The following is a 13129-nucleotide window of genomic DNA, read 5'->3' on the forward strand; positions in this document are numbered from 1 at the left end:
ACAATGCACGAAAACAATAGAGAGAAGGGCACACTGGATGTTTTACGTGGAAAACCCTAAATGGGAAAAAAACCACGGGAGTGCAAGACTCCAACTATCACTATACGCGGGAATGTACAATGGCGAGCTGCAAGGCGACGACCTTGAACTCGCTGTCCTCGCCACAGGCGGCGGTATTACACAGAGGCGTCGACCTCTTCCTTCCTCCTTCTCTCTCACTCTCTCTCGGCTGCTCTCACTTCGCTCCCTCTTAGTGGAAAACAGAAAAAAAAGAGCAACAACTAAAACTGTTTGCCCTAAGTCATATTTATACACATATGACTTTCGGGCTATTTACAAATATAGCCTCAAGGGCCCTTGGCAAACATATTCACAGATATGTCCCCGCATCCGGATCTCTCTCCGGGTACATACGTCAACCGACTCCGTAACCGGGGTCTTCAGCATCCGGCTCCGTAACCGGGTACTCTTCATCCTGCTTCATGCCGGGTACTCTTCATCATACGGTTCCGTAACAGCCTCCGGGCTTGCCGTCATTCATCTCCGGACATCCCATCCGGAGGGACCGAAATCCCAACAAACTCCCCCTTCACTTCGGCATGGGATGTCTCTCCAACCCGATCCTCTTCCGGCATGCTTCCAGCTTGTCGGGTGTGAGCACCTTGGTCAGCATATCCGACCCATTCTCGTCCGTGTGGATCTTCGTCAGCACGAACTCCTTGTCTTCTATTCTTTCCCGGATCCAGTGGTATCTACGCTGGATGTGTTTCGTCCGGGAATGGTAGGCCGCGTTCTTCGCAAGGTGGATGGCACTCAGACTATCGCAGTAGAGTCGGTACTCCTCCTGTCGGATACCGAGCTCTCTAATGAAGTCCTTCATCCATATTATTTCCTTGCCGGCTTCAACAGCCGCCATGTACTCCGCCTCCGTGGTTGACAGCGCAACCGTCTTCTGCAGCCTCGACTGCCACGAAACAGCTCCACCTGCATACGTCATCACATACCCTGATGTGGACCGGCTGGTATCTGCATCAGCCGACATATCCGAATCGGTAAAGCCGTCGAATTCGGGCTTACCGGAGCCGAATCGGAGGCACACGTTTGCCGTGCCCTTCAGGTATCGGAGTATCCACTTGACCGCGTTCCAGTGCTCTTTGCCGGGATTGCTCATGTACCGGCTCACCACTCCAACTGCATATCCTATGTCCGGTCTTGTACACACCATTGCGTACATCAAGCTTCCGACGGCAGAGGCATATGGTACTTTCATCATGTCCTCCTTCTCAGCCTTTGTCTTGGGGCTTTGCTTGCTGGACAACTTGCAGTTTGCCGGGAGAGTTGACCCGACCGGTCTTGCTTCCGACATGTTGAACTGGTGAAGCACCTTTGTCACGTACTTCTCCTGTGACAGCCACAACTGCTTCTTCTTCCGGTCCCGGATGATGTGCATCCCTAGTATTTGCCTCGCCGGACCCAGGTCCTTCATTGAGAAGGTTCGGTGAAGCGCTTTCTTCAGCGCCCGTATCTTGACCTGGTCCCGTCCGACGATCAACATGTCGTCCACGTACAGGAGGAGTATTAGAGAGTCTCCTCCTTCGAACTTCTTCACAAACACGCAGTGATCAGACTGCGTTTTGTGGTACCCTTCGTCGGTCATGAAGGAGTCGAACTTCCGGTACCATTGCCGGGGAGCCTGCTTCAGTCCGTAAAGGCTCTTCTTCAACCGGCATACCAGGTGCTCCTTCCCTTTCTTCTCGAATCCTTCCGGTTGCTGCATGTAGATCTCTTCTTCGAGGTCACCGTGAAGGAATGCCGTCTTCACGTCCATCTGTTCTACCTCGAGGTCCATGCTTGCCGCTATGCTCAGCACCGTCCGGATGGAGGTCATCTTCACTACAGGGGCAAATATCTCGTCGAAGTCGACGCCCTTCTTCTGCTGAAACCCCTTCACCACGATCCGGGCTTTGTATCTCGGGGGGTTTCCGGCATCTCCCGATTTCAGCTTGAACACCCACTTGTTTCGAAGTGCCCGCTTTCCTTTCGGCAACTCCACAAGTTCATATGTGTGGTTCTCATGCAGGGAATCCATCTCGTCCTGCATGGCACTCAACCACCTGCGGCTCTGGGTGTCATGCTTTGCTTCTTCAAAGCTCTCCGGCTCCCCTTCATCGGTTAGCAGCACGTGCTCTGGTTCCGGAAATCTCCGGGGGGCCCTTCTCTCTCTTAGAGGATATCTCCGTTCCGGAGCTTCGGTAACCGGTTCTTCCGATTTTTCTTCATCCGAATCCATTTCGGGATCGGGGCCGGTTCCGGTATCATTTTCATCTTCTTCGGCCGGTTCTGTTTCTTCACCGTCTTCGGCCGGATCCTCGAGTGCTAACCGGTCTCTTGCCGGTCGGGACTGCTCCTCGTAGAGTTGATCCTCACCGGTCGACTTGGAGCTCTTCACCTTCTTCTCCGACTCCCAGTCGGCAAGTGTCTTGTTCTCCATGAAGATGATATCACGACTCCGGAATATCTTCTTGTCGACCGGGTCCCATACTCGGTAGCCGAACTCGTCATCGCCGTAACCGAGGAATATGCATGGCCGGGTCTTTGGATCTAGCTTTCCTCTCCGGTCCTTAGCCACATGCACATATGCGAGGCACCCGAACACCTTCAGATGCCGGTAGGATACTTCCCTACCGGTCCACACTCTCTACGGCGTGTCTCCGTCCAAAGGTACTGAGGGTGATCTATTTATCACGTATGTCGCCGTCGACATCGCCTCAGCCCAAAACCCCTTGGGTAATTTCGCATGCGCTAGCATACTCCGGACCCTCTCCATTATGGTCCGGTTCATCCTCTCGGCCAGCCCGTTCAGTTCCGGCGTCTTCGGCACAGTAAACTCGAGCCGGATTCCCTTCGAGCGACAGTACTCCGCGAACTGCCCCCGGTATTCTCCTCCGTTATCCACTCGTATCGCTTTCAGCTTCTTGCCGGATTCTCTTTCCACTCTCGCGTGGAGTTCTTTGAAGACGGACAACACTTGGTCCTTTGTCTTCAACGGTGCCGTCCACAGCTTCCGGCTGTGATCATCAATGAAAGTCACGAAGTACTGGGCTCCGCCATGTGACTTCGTTTCTACCTGACACACATCAGTGTGCACCAACTCCAATGGTGTGCTACGTCTCGTCGGTGGCCTTGAGTGGAAGGAGGTTCGGTTCTGCTTACCGGCCAGGCAATCGGTGCACTTCTCCAGGTGCACATGCTTTACTGGAATAAGGTTGTCTTCTGCAAGCCTCTTCATCCCCTTCTCACTCATGTGGCACAGTCTTTTGTGCCACAGCTCACCGGCAGTGTCGGCTGCCACATTTAGCTCTTCCGGACACAACCAGGCATTCATAAGGTACAGTGTGTTGACTTTCTGGGCCCGAGCCACTATCAGGCTTCCCTTGCTGAACTTCATTACGCCGTTCCGGATGCTACATGTGTAGCCTTCATCGTCTAGCCTCCCGGCCGAAATCAGGTTCAATCGAACCTCCGGAACGTGTCGGACATCCTTCAGCAGCATTTTGCATCCGGTCGGGGTTGTCAACCATACGTCTCCTATGCCGGCAATCCGGCACGTACCTTCATTTCCCATCCGAACACAGCCATGTTCACCGGTTGTGTAGGATGAGAAGTATCTGCTTTCCGGGGTCAGGTGGAACGACGCTCCGGAATCGACCACCCAGGTAGTCTCATCGCCGGCAATGTTTAGTTCACCTTCTTCGGTGATGAGCATGATCTCCTCTTCACTTGCCGCGAGTGCCGTCGTTCCTTTCCGGTCCTGCCCTCGCCGATCCGGACCTCTCCAGTCCGTGGCTCCCCGGTATGCACCATTTCTCTCCGGTGACTTCTTCGAATCGGTGTCGTCGGCTCCGTTGTCTTTTCGGTAATGCCGACAATTCTTCCGGAAGTGCCCCGGCTTCCCACAGTGGAAGCATGTGGGTCTTCCTCTTGACTGCGACCGGGTCCCCGACTTCTCCCGTCTTTGCGGACTCCGGTTCCATTGTCTTCCCCGTTCCGATTCGGTAAGCAGCGCCTTCGAGTCGGAGACCGGTTCTTTATCTCTCCGACGCGCTTCTTCGTTCAAAATACTTGTCTTTACCGTTTGTAGGGACAAGTTATCTTCGGCGCAGGAGGTGCTGAGAGTCACCACCAAGTTCTCCCAACTGTCCGGCAATGTACACATCAGGATGATGGCTTGCATTGCATCCTCCAACGGGAACTTGATCGCCGCAAGCTGGTTCACGAATCCCATGAACGTGCTTACGTGTTCCACCATACTCTCGCCGTCCCGGTACTTGAGGTTCACTATCTTTCTCATCAGGGAGGTCCGGTTCAACGCATTCTTCCTCTCGTAGAGGCCCGACAGCTTCCTCCACATCTCATATGCGTTGGTGTCGTTCGCCACGTGTTGTAGAACGCTCACGTCGACGTATTGCCGAATGGTTGCAACGGCTTTCCGGTTCAGAAGCCTCCACTCCGTCTCAAGTACCCCCTTGGGTATTTCCGACCTGTCGATCGGTTCATACAGGTCCCAAACAATGAGCAGATCCTCCATCTTTATCTTCCAGTCGGCGTAGTTCTGCGCATTCAGCACCATCATCCCCGGCTGCCCGCTGCTGCCGCCTTCCATTTTCTGTGTTACCGTCGCTCTGATACCACTTTGTCGGAATTCCGTGCTCGGCCACAACCGAGGAACAGGATCGATTCACAGAAAACGGGAAATACAACAATGCACGAAAACAATAGAGAGAAGGGCACACTGGATGTTTTACGTGGAAAACCCTAAATGGGAAAAAAAACCACGGGAGTGCAAGACTCCAACTATCACTATACGCGGGAATGTACAATGGCGAGCTGCAAGGCGACGACCTTGAACTCGCTGTCCTCGCCACAGGCGGCGGTATTACACAGAGGCGTCGACCTCTTCCTTCCTCCTTCTCTCTCACTCTCTCTCGGCTGCTCTCACTTCGCTCCCTCTTAGTGGAAAACAGAAAAAAAAGAGCAACAACTAAAACTGTTTGCCCTAAGTCATATTTATACACATATGACTTTCGGGCTATTTACAAATATAGCCTCAAGGGCCCTTGGCAAACATATTCACAGATATGTCCCCGCATCCGGATCTCTCTCCGGGTACATACGTCAACCGGCTCCGTAACCGGGGTCTTCAGCATCCGGCTCCGTAACCGGGTACTCTTCATCCTGCTTCATGCCGGGTACTCTTCATCATACGGTTCCGTAACAGCCTCCGGGCTTGCCGTCATTCATCTCCGGACATCCCATCCGGAGGGACCGAAATCCCAACACGAACCACACGTCTTCCGAATTGGAGGTGCTTGCAGAGTCGAAGGCCGATATAGAGTTCGCTCTATGCCTCATTATGAATAGTCCGCCATAGTCGTCGTATTCGAAGTTGGTGGCGTAATTCGTGAGTTGTCGACGCCGACTCACTTCTTCTTTTTCGGCACTCCTCGCGGTGGCCGATTTTTCCGCAATAGTTGCAAGTTGTGGGCCTCATTTGCCGACCTTGTTCAGCATGGAAGCTCCCCCTTCTTCCAAAGGTTCCTTGATGGCTTCTGTGAAGTTTTGAGTTCCCTTCGTGTGATGGGTCAAGTCGACCTCTTCTACCGCCTTGACCTCGACCTCGTCCTCGGCCACCATCCGAATTCAAGAAGAACATTTATCCTTCCGATGTCTTGGTTTTGGTTTGGACGTGGTTCTCTTCAACCATTAGCATTGATTGAAGGTTGAAGAACGAAGGAGGATTTTCCCTCGCCAAGATTGCCGTCCTCAACGAGTCGAATTGTTGTGCGAGGCCGCCCAAGCATACTTGAACCATCTCGTCTTCGTCGACGATTATGTTGATGGAGCCAAGCGAATCACAAATGCTCTTGATCTTGGTGGTGTAGTCCGACACAAACATATCTTTTTGCCAAATTTTGTTCAACTCTTGTCGGAGTTGAAGCTTTCGGGCGGTCATGTTGGCGGCGAAATTTTTCTTTAAGTTTGCCCACACTTCTTTAGGCGTCTTGGCCTCTCGAATGTGGCTAAGCATGTGGTCGTGGACACATGTTGCCAAACAATACATGACTTGACTAGCCGCTTGCTCCCATGTTGAGTAGTCAGCGTTCTTTGGGTCGGGTCAATGTTCTTGAGCGCTGTTGATATAGCTCCAATACCCTTGGCCGACAAGGTATTGGTTCATCTTGTACTCCCAAGATGAATAATTGCTCCAGTCTAGCTTTCCACTAGAGAGCGAGCTACCCATTTGTGTGTTCATGTTGATTGTCGTGTCTTCCGTTTTTTCTTTCCTTCCTTCGGTCACATACACGTGCTACGTAGCGGCACTACGGTAGCCGATAACCGGATTTTGTCGTCGGCATCTCGAACACACAATCATAGAGTCGAGTGGGCTTAGTGGATTTTCTAAACCACATGCTCTGATACCATGTTAAGAATTAGGTAACTAAGCAAGGGTTAATTAGTACCTAATTATGTGATTAAGTTAAGCGGAAGATTAAGTGATATGTGTGTGTATGTGTGTGAGAGGAAGAGAGAGAGGAAGTTACACTTATGAACAACACAAGATGGGGGATGGTTAACTCTATATTTATATTAAATTAGCATCATCATCATCAAAATACAATGTTACCCCGTACGAGATGTACGGAGAGTCAAGTGTGATGAGCGAGGGTCGAATGTTATCATGATGTTGTGTGTGTGTAGGGGGCATAAATGTAATTGTGAGTCGATACGTATTGAAATATGAAATAATCATTTTCTCTCTCTCTCTCTCTCTCTCTCTCATCTCTCTTCCTCTCTCTCCCCTTAACGTTGAACCCCCTTGGGAGGGGGGTGGTGCCTAGAATGGCTCCACCCCCCTCCCAAGGGGGTTCAACGTTAAGGGGAGAGAGAGGAAGAGAGATGAGAGAGAGAGAGAGAGAGAGAGAGAAAATGATTATTTCATATTTCAATACGTATCGACTCACAATTACATTTATGCCCCCTACACACACACAACATCATGATAACATTCGACCCTCGCTCATCACACTTGACTCTCCGTACATCTCATACGGGGTAACACAATATGGCACGCCCGTGGGAAAGTGCCTTGCACGCCGATCCCACATGCCTTGATGATGATATTTCTTCGACCGGAACTTCCATCGGTCTTCTCAACGATCGACTCCCTCGATCGGAGCACTTGACTCGAATATCTCCTTCGGTCAGCGACTTCATCGACACGAACATTCTCGTTCTGTCGATTCACGAACATTGATATCATGGGTCCAAAAACGTTGTGTATATGTATCTTCCTTTTGTTGATTTTGTGAGTTGTGTGTCGATCACATCCATTTCTTTTAGGTTGATGAGTTTTCGAAATTTCGTAGGTGCCCTTTGATTTTTAAAATTTTAATTATGTACGCTCTAGTTTTTGAAATTTTACTCGATACCCTCAGGGTTTCAAAATTTGTCTCGTACCCCTATTTTATCTTTTTCCCTCTCTTTTGCTTTTAGGTCATTTTTACCTTCCCTTCTGTATTTGTCTTCTTCTCTCTTCTCTTCCTCCTGTCTGTCTGTGTCTCCTTCTGCTTCTTCTCTCCCTCTGATTCTCCCGCTTGATTCTCTCTCTGTCCATGCCTCTATCTCTAGTGCCCGAATCTTGCTTTGCTCCTCCTCTCTGTTTCCTTCTTTCGTGTTGCTTTGGTCTGCGTTTTTCTTCTTCTTGTTCATTTCTGTTCTTCTTCTTTCTTCTTCTACTGCCATCGCTGTTTCCGGCATCGTTTGCTGCTTTTTTTTTTCTCCTCCCATAGACCGTCTCTTTCGTCGGTTGTCTGCCTACTGCTAGTCGGCTGTCGATGCCTCCATCATCGTTGCCATCTCTGTTTCCGTTGTCGTCGTCGTTTCCATCGCTTGGCCTCGTCCGGCAATCATCATCGTTGTCCGTTGCCTCTGTCGGTCGTCCATCTTTGTCACCGTTTCAACCGTCATCCGGTCGTCGGTGTCTTGCGTCGTCGCCATCTTTATCTCTGTCTTTGGCTCCATCTTCGGCCGCCTATCCAGACGTTGCACCGATTACGCTTCCGCCATTAGACCGTCCGATGTCTGGCCATCTCCATGTTTGTCGTTGTCCAGTGTCGTCCGGTCCAGCGCCTTCATTTCAGCGCCATTCGGCCACTCCGATTGCTCTTCGGTCGCACTTCAGCCGACTTTTTCCGGCCTCTCTTCCATATCTATCGGTGTCACCCCCTGGGTAGGATACAGTCGACCGCTCTTCCGCTCCTATCCGGCCACACTGGCTTGTCTTTCACCGTTGTCCGTAGCTTTTTTTGCCGCCGTCGTTCTCAATGAACATTTTGCCACCATTCGGCATCATCACCATATTCCGGCCGTAGCTGTCGCTGTCCTGTCGGTTCTTGTCATTCTGTTCATTTGTTTGGACCATTCCAGTATCGCTATTGCCGGCCGTCATTCGTCCGTCTCTGCTCGTCCTTGCCAGTCTCTATCCGGTCATCCTATGTCGCTGACTCTATTGGTTTCCATCGGTCTTCATTCGGTCTTCATACGGATGACGTTAGACTGCCGTTGTGGCCGTTGTTGTCCGGCCATTCAGGCTCTCCGGCTCCTGTCCAGCCGCTCATCCGGATGTCTGTCCGTTGTCTTTTGGCTGTGCGTCTGGTCTGTCTTCTCGGTCATCTGTCTGGTTCTTTCCTACCCGTTTTCGGTTGTGTCGCTTGAGTCTGTATGCTTCCTTTTCGCCCGTCCATTCGTCTCTGTCTGTGCTTGTGCAGTCTAGCTTGTCCGGTTGCCTCGTTTTGTTTTGATATTGTATAGTCAGTCCTCCATGTCTTTTGGGCGTTGTCAGTTTTTCTGGTCGTCAATGTCTCGTCAATGACAGCGTCTCCTTCTCTGTCTACGTTGGCCCCTCTATGTTAACCAACTTTGGGTCTGGTTCCGATTCCGGTTCCGACTCTCTCTGTGTTGCTTCGTTTGGAACCATCTCTCGTGCATTCTCAGCACATTTTGCCGGCCTCCGCTCCACATACTGCGTCTTCCACTGCAGTCTCCGGGTGGGCTTCTCTTTCCGGTCGTGTTGGCGCCGGTTCCCTCTGCGTCGCTGTTTGTCCAGCCGTGCATCTTGCACCACGCATTCAAAACACACACATTGTCGCTAACCGCATTCGGAACCACGCACATTGACACATTGACTTGCACAAAACGTTGTTTCCATTTCTGCATTCCTCCATAGACTTCCTCCAACATCTTCACTGTCATTTTTACGTTTCGCCATTTCTTGCACTTAGTCGCTATGGCTTGCACATCCGCGTATCATTCTTCGACTTCATCTCCAAAGGGGGGTCACCTTAGTGGTAATCATCTTACGCGTGTAACCTAGCATCCAATCCTTACCACCCCTTTGGAGAAGTGTCGGATAGACACCCGTGTTGAGGCTAGTCCGGCCAGACAGACAACATACAAAAATACCCACAATGAGGTATATATAGATCTCATGTGCAAGGGTGCACATGTGTGAGGAGAATACAGGTACAAGGGTGTAAGTCCTATATTAAATGTACTTGGGAGTGGAGGATCTAGAATATCCCACTTAAGTACAAGGTCCTATCTAAGGCATTATAGTCAACACTTCTAACTAGATTCTATCTAGGTAACTAAGAAGTTACATGGTTAACTAACTAACTAAACTAAGTTGTGCTTGATCTCTCAACAAGATTCAACATGTCGGAAGCAAAACTAGTCGAGTTTACGTTGACGACTAATTGTAAGTTGAATGTTAGGCAATGTCCAAAAAGGGAGAAGGACAAGGCTGAGATGAGGAAAGTACTATATGCCTTGGCTGTCAACAATTTAATGTATGTTATGATCTGTTGATTTGGGTTTTCAAATACAATGGTCAAGTATGCCGATGTACAAATTTATGAGTTCTTTGAATTGTAGGTAAATTGTGTGTGGGTATTTGTCAACGATGGAGGTAGGTTTTTAATTATTATTATATTAGATATTTTGAATTTATTAATTTAATTACTTATATTGAGAAAAGTTGTTAATAGCAGCAGTGGAAGGGTTAAAACAAAATAGACACAACCAAGTTGTGAGAAGGCTGTTAGACACCAGTAGAAAAAATGGTTGCAAAGAGTAGAGACACAACCAAGGAATAGAGCTTGTTTTTAAGTAGCAAAATAGAAAATGAAAACTATACACAAGAGGTTGGTATAGCCTATTAATACAAAATTGGGGAATGTGGGTGAAATGGTTGTTTGGTAGTTAACTGACCCTTGTACTACCAAACAGGTACAAAAAAGTAGGAATAAAAGGGAATATCTTGGAAAAAGTAGAAGAGAGAAAAGGCATTTAAAGCATTGCAGATTCTAGAGAGAGAAGGCATTTAAAGAGTTGTAGATTGTAGAAAGAGAAGAATCTGGGGAAAATAGATAATGTAGTACAAAGATAATAAAGATGAAAGAGAGTGTAGGTCTGGCGCTACCACCCTCCAACACCTCCTCTTAGCTCCAGAACGGCGGTCCAACATTGAGTCGATCGAGGAGCTGGTCAATGACTTGCCTTGGAAGGGGCTTAGTAAATAAATCGGCCACATTTTCTTGGGTAGGACAATATTCCAAGTTGATGACTTGTGATTCCACTAATTCACGAACAAAATGGTAGTGCACTTCGATATGTTTTGTTCTACCATGAAATGCTGAGCTATGTGCCAAGGCACGGACGGGCACTTTGGTTGTCGATGAAAACTGCAATAGGAGAGTCTTGCAAAACACCAATGTGAGAAAACAATTGCATCAACCATAGCAACTCATAGCAAGTATCCAAGTAGGCGCAATATTCAGCTTCCGTCGATGAAGTAGAAACTGAGTTTTGCTTCTTCGATTTCCAAGAAATCAAGCTTGAACCTAACATAAAACAATAGCCAGATGTGGACCTTCTAGAATCAATATCACCTGCCCAATCAACATCTGAGTAGCCAACAAGCTCAATGCCGCCTCTAAAAGACAGACCATAGTCGAGTGTGTTGGCCAAATACCGAAGAACTCGAATAACTGCTTGCCAATGACTTTATCTTGGAGCACTTGAGAATTGGCTAAGGATACTCACGCTATAGGAAAAATCAGGCATGGTATAAGTTAAGTGAAGAAGGGACCCAATTAACCTTCTATATTTCGTGATATCCTCAAATATGGGAGAATTGTCTTCACGAGATAGCTTTGAGTTTGGATCCATTGGACAGGAGAGTGGCTTGCAATTTGACATGCTATAGGTCTCAAGGAGCTGCCTGAGATACCTATGTTGGCTGAGAAAGATACTACCATGTGATTGATAGACCTCCATACCTATGAAATAATGGAGAAGTCCTAGATCAGTCATTTCAAAGGTTGTTTTTAGGTCAACACGGACCTCCTCGATTTTAGATGCAAGGGATCCTGTAATTAGAAGGTTGTCAACATATAATATGATCAAGCATAGCAAATTATCTTGGGAAAAAACATAGAGATTGCTATCAACATTACAGTTCTGAAACTGAAGAGAGAGAAAGAAGCTATCAATTTTATCATGCCAAGCTTTGGGAGCTTCCTTTAAGCCATACAAGGCTTTGTGTAACCTGTAGACCATGTTTTTCTGCTCTAAAATCTCAAAACCTGGAGGTTGTTCAACATAAACCTCCTCTTTCAAGTCGCCGTTACGGAAGACTGACTTGACATCCATTTGAAAAATGGCCCATTTGTTGTGAGCAGCAAGTGCAAGCGCACATCGGATAGAGGTGTACCTTGTTGTTGGAGTAAAAGTTTCCTCATAATCCACTCCTTCAACTTGTGAGTAGCCTTTTGCCACTAAACGTGCCTTGTGCTTATCCAAAGTACCATCAGCATGGTATTTGGTCTTGAAAATCCATTTCAGTCCAATGACTTGTCGATGTGGAGGTCGTGGGACCAGCTCCCATGTATGATTCCGCGCAATGGAATCAAGTTCAACTTCCATTGTTGCTTTCCACTTTGGAAAAACCAGGGCCTCTTTTGTTGTTGTGGGTTCTTTTGATTGCGCAACAGTGCACAATAAGGCAAAGTTGCATGAGTGAAGAGGCCTTTGTGACTTACGTGTTCGAGAACCAGATGTATACTCATGAAGTTCAGCATCTGAGAGATGAGAATCACGAATGGTGGCTTGAAGCCACTTGGGAAGTGGTGGAAGCTGGTTTGTAGAGGGAGGGGAAACAAGTGGAGTTGAGGGAGAGGATTGAATTGTCGGCGAAGTTAGAGATTGAGTAGGAGGAGATGGGGGGCTTGAAGATGAGACATCTTTGTCTAAAATAGGAGATTCCAGAGGAGCTGGGATTTCAACCATGAACTCAGGTGAAATCCTAGAATCATCCAACTGAAACTCCACAAAATGAACATCGCTAGAGATGACTAGGGACTTTGACTCTAAATCCCATAACCTGTATGCTTTAGATTGTGTGCTGTAACCAAGAAATTTGCATTTCTTGGTTTTGGACTCAAATTTCGTCCTTTTATGATCTAAAATGTGAACATAAGCATCACAACCAAAGACTTTAAAATGAGATACTCAGGGCTTTACACCTGTAACTGCTTTTGCAGGCGTCATTCCATCAATTGCTTTTGTTGGGCAGCAGTTGATGATGTAGACTGTTGTGTTGATAGCTTCACCCCAAAACAAGAGAGGAAGATCATATTGAGATAGCATCGTACGAGCCATCTCTTGGATTGTCCGGTTCTTCCTTTCCACGACTCCATTTTGTTGAGTATTGGGTGTAGAAAATTGGCGAGCAATGCCTCGTTGAGAGCAAAAATGGTGGAAAGCTTGGGAGATAAACTCTCCACCATTGTCCGACCTAATCTTTCGAACTTTCTTCAATGTCTCGTTCTCCACGAGAGCTGCCCATCCTTGAAATTTTGGGAAGGCTTGGGATTTTTCTACAAGAAAATAAACCCAAACCTTGCAGGAGAAATCATCAATTATAAGCATGAAGTAGCATGCACCACCAAGAGTAGTGGTTTTCAAGGGACCACAAAGATCCATGTGCACTAACTCCAAGATAAATGTT

The sequence above is a fragment of the Azolla caroliniana genome, unplaced genomic scaffold, assembly GCF_043228905.1.
Source record: "Azolla caroliniana isolate FFs.n. ecotype wild unplaced genomic scaffold, voAzoCaro1.0.p SCAF_17, whole genome shotgun sequence".
NCBI classification, from domain to species: Eukaryota; Viridiplantae; Streptophyta; class Polypodiopsida; order Salviniales; family Salviniaceae; genus Azolla; species Azolla caroliniana.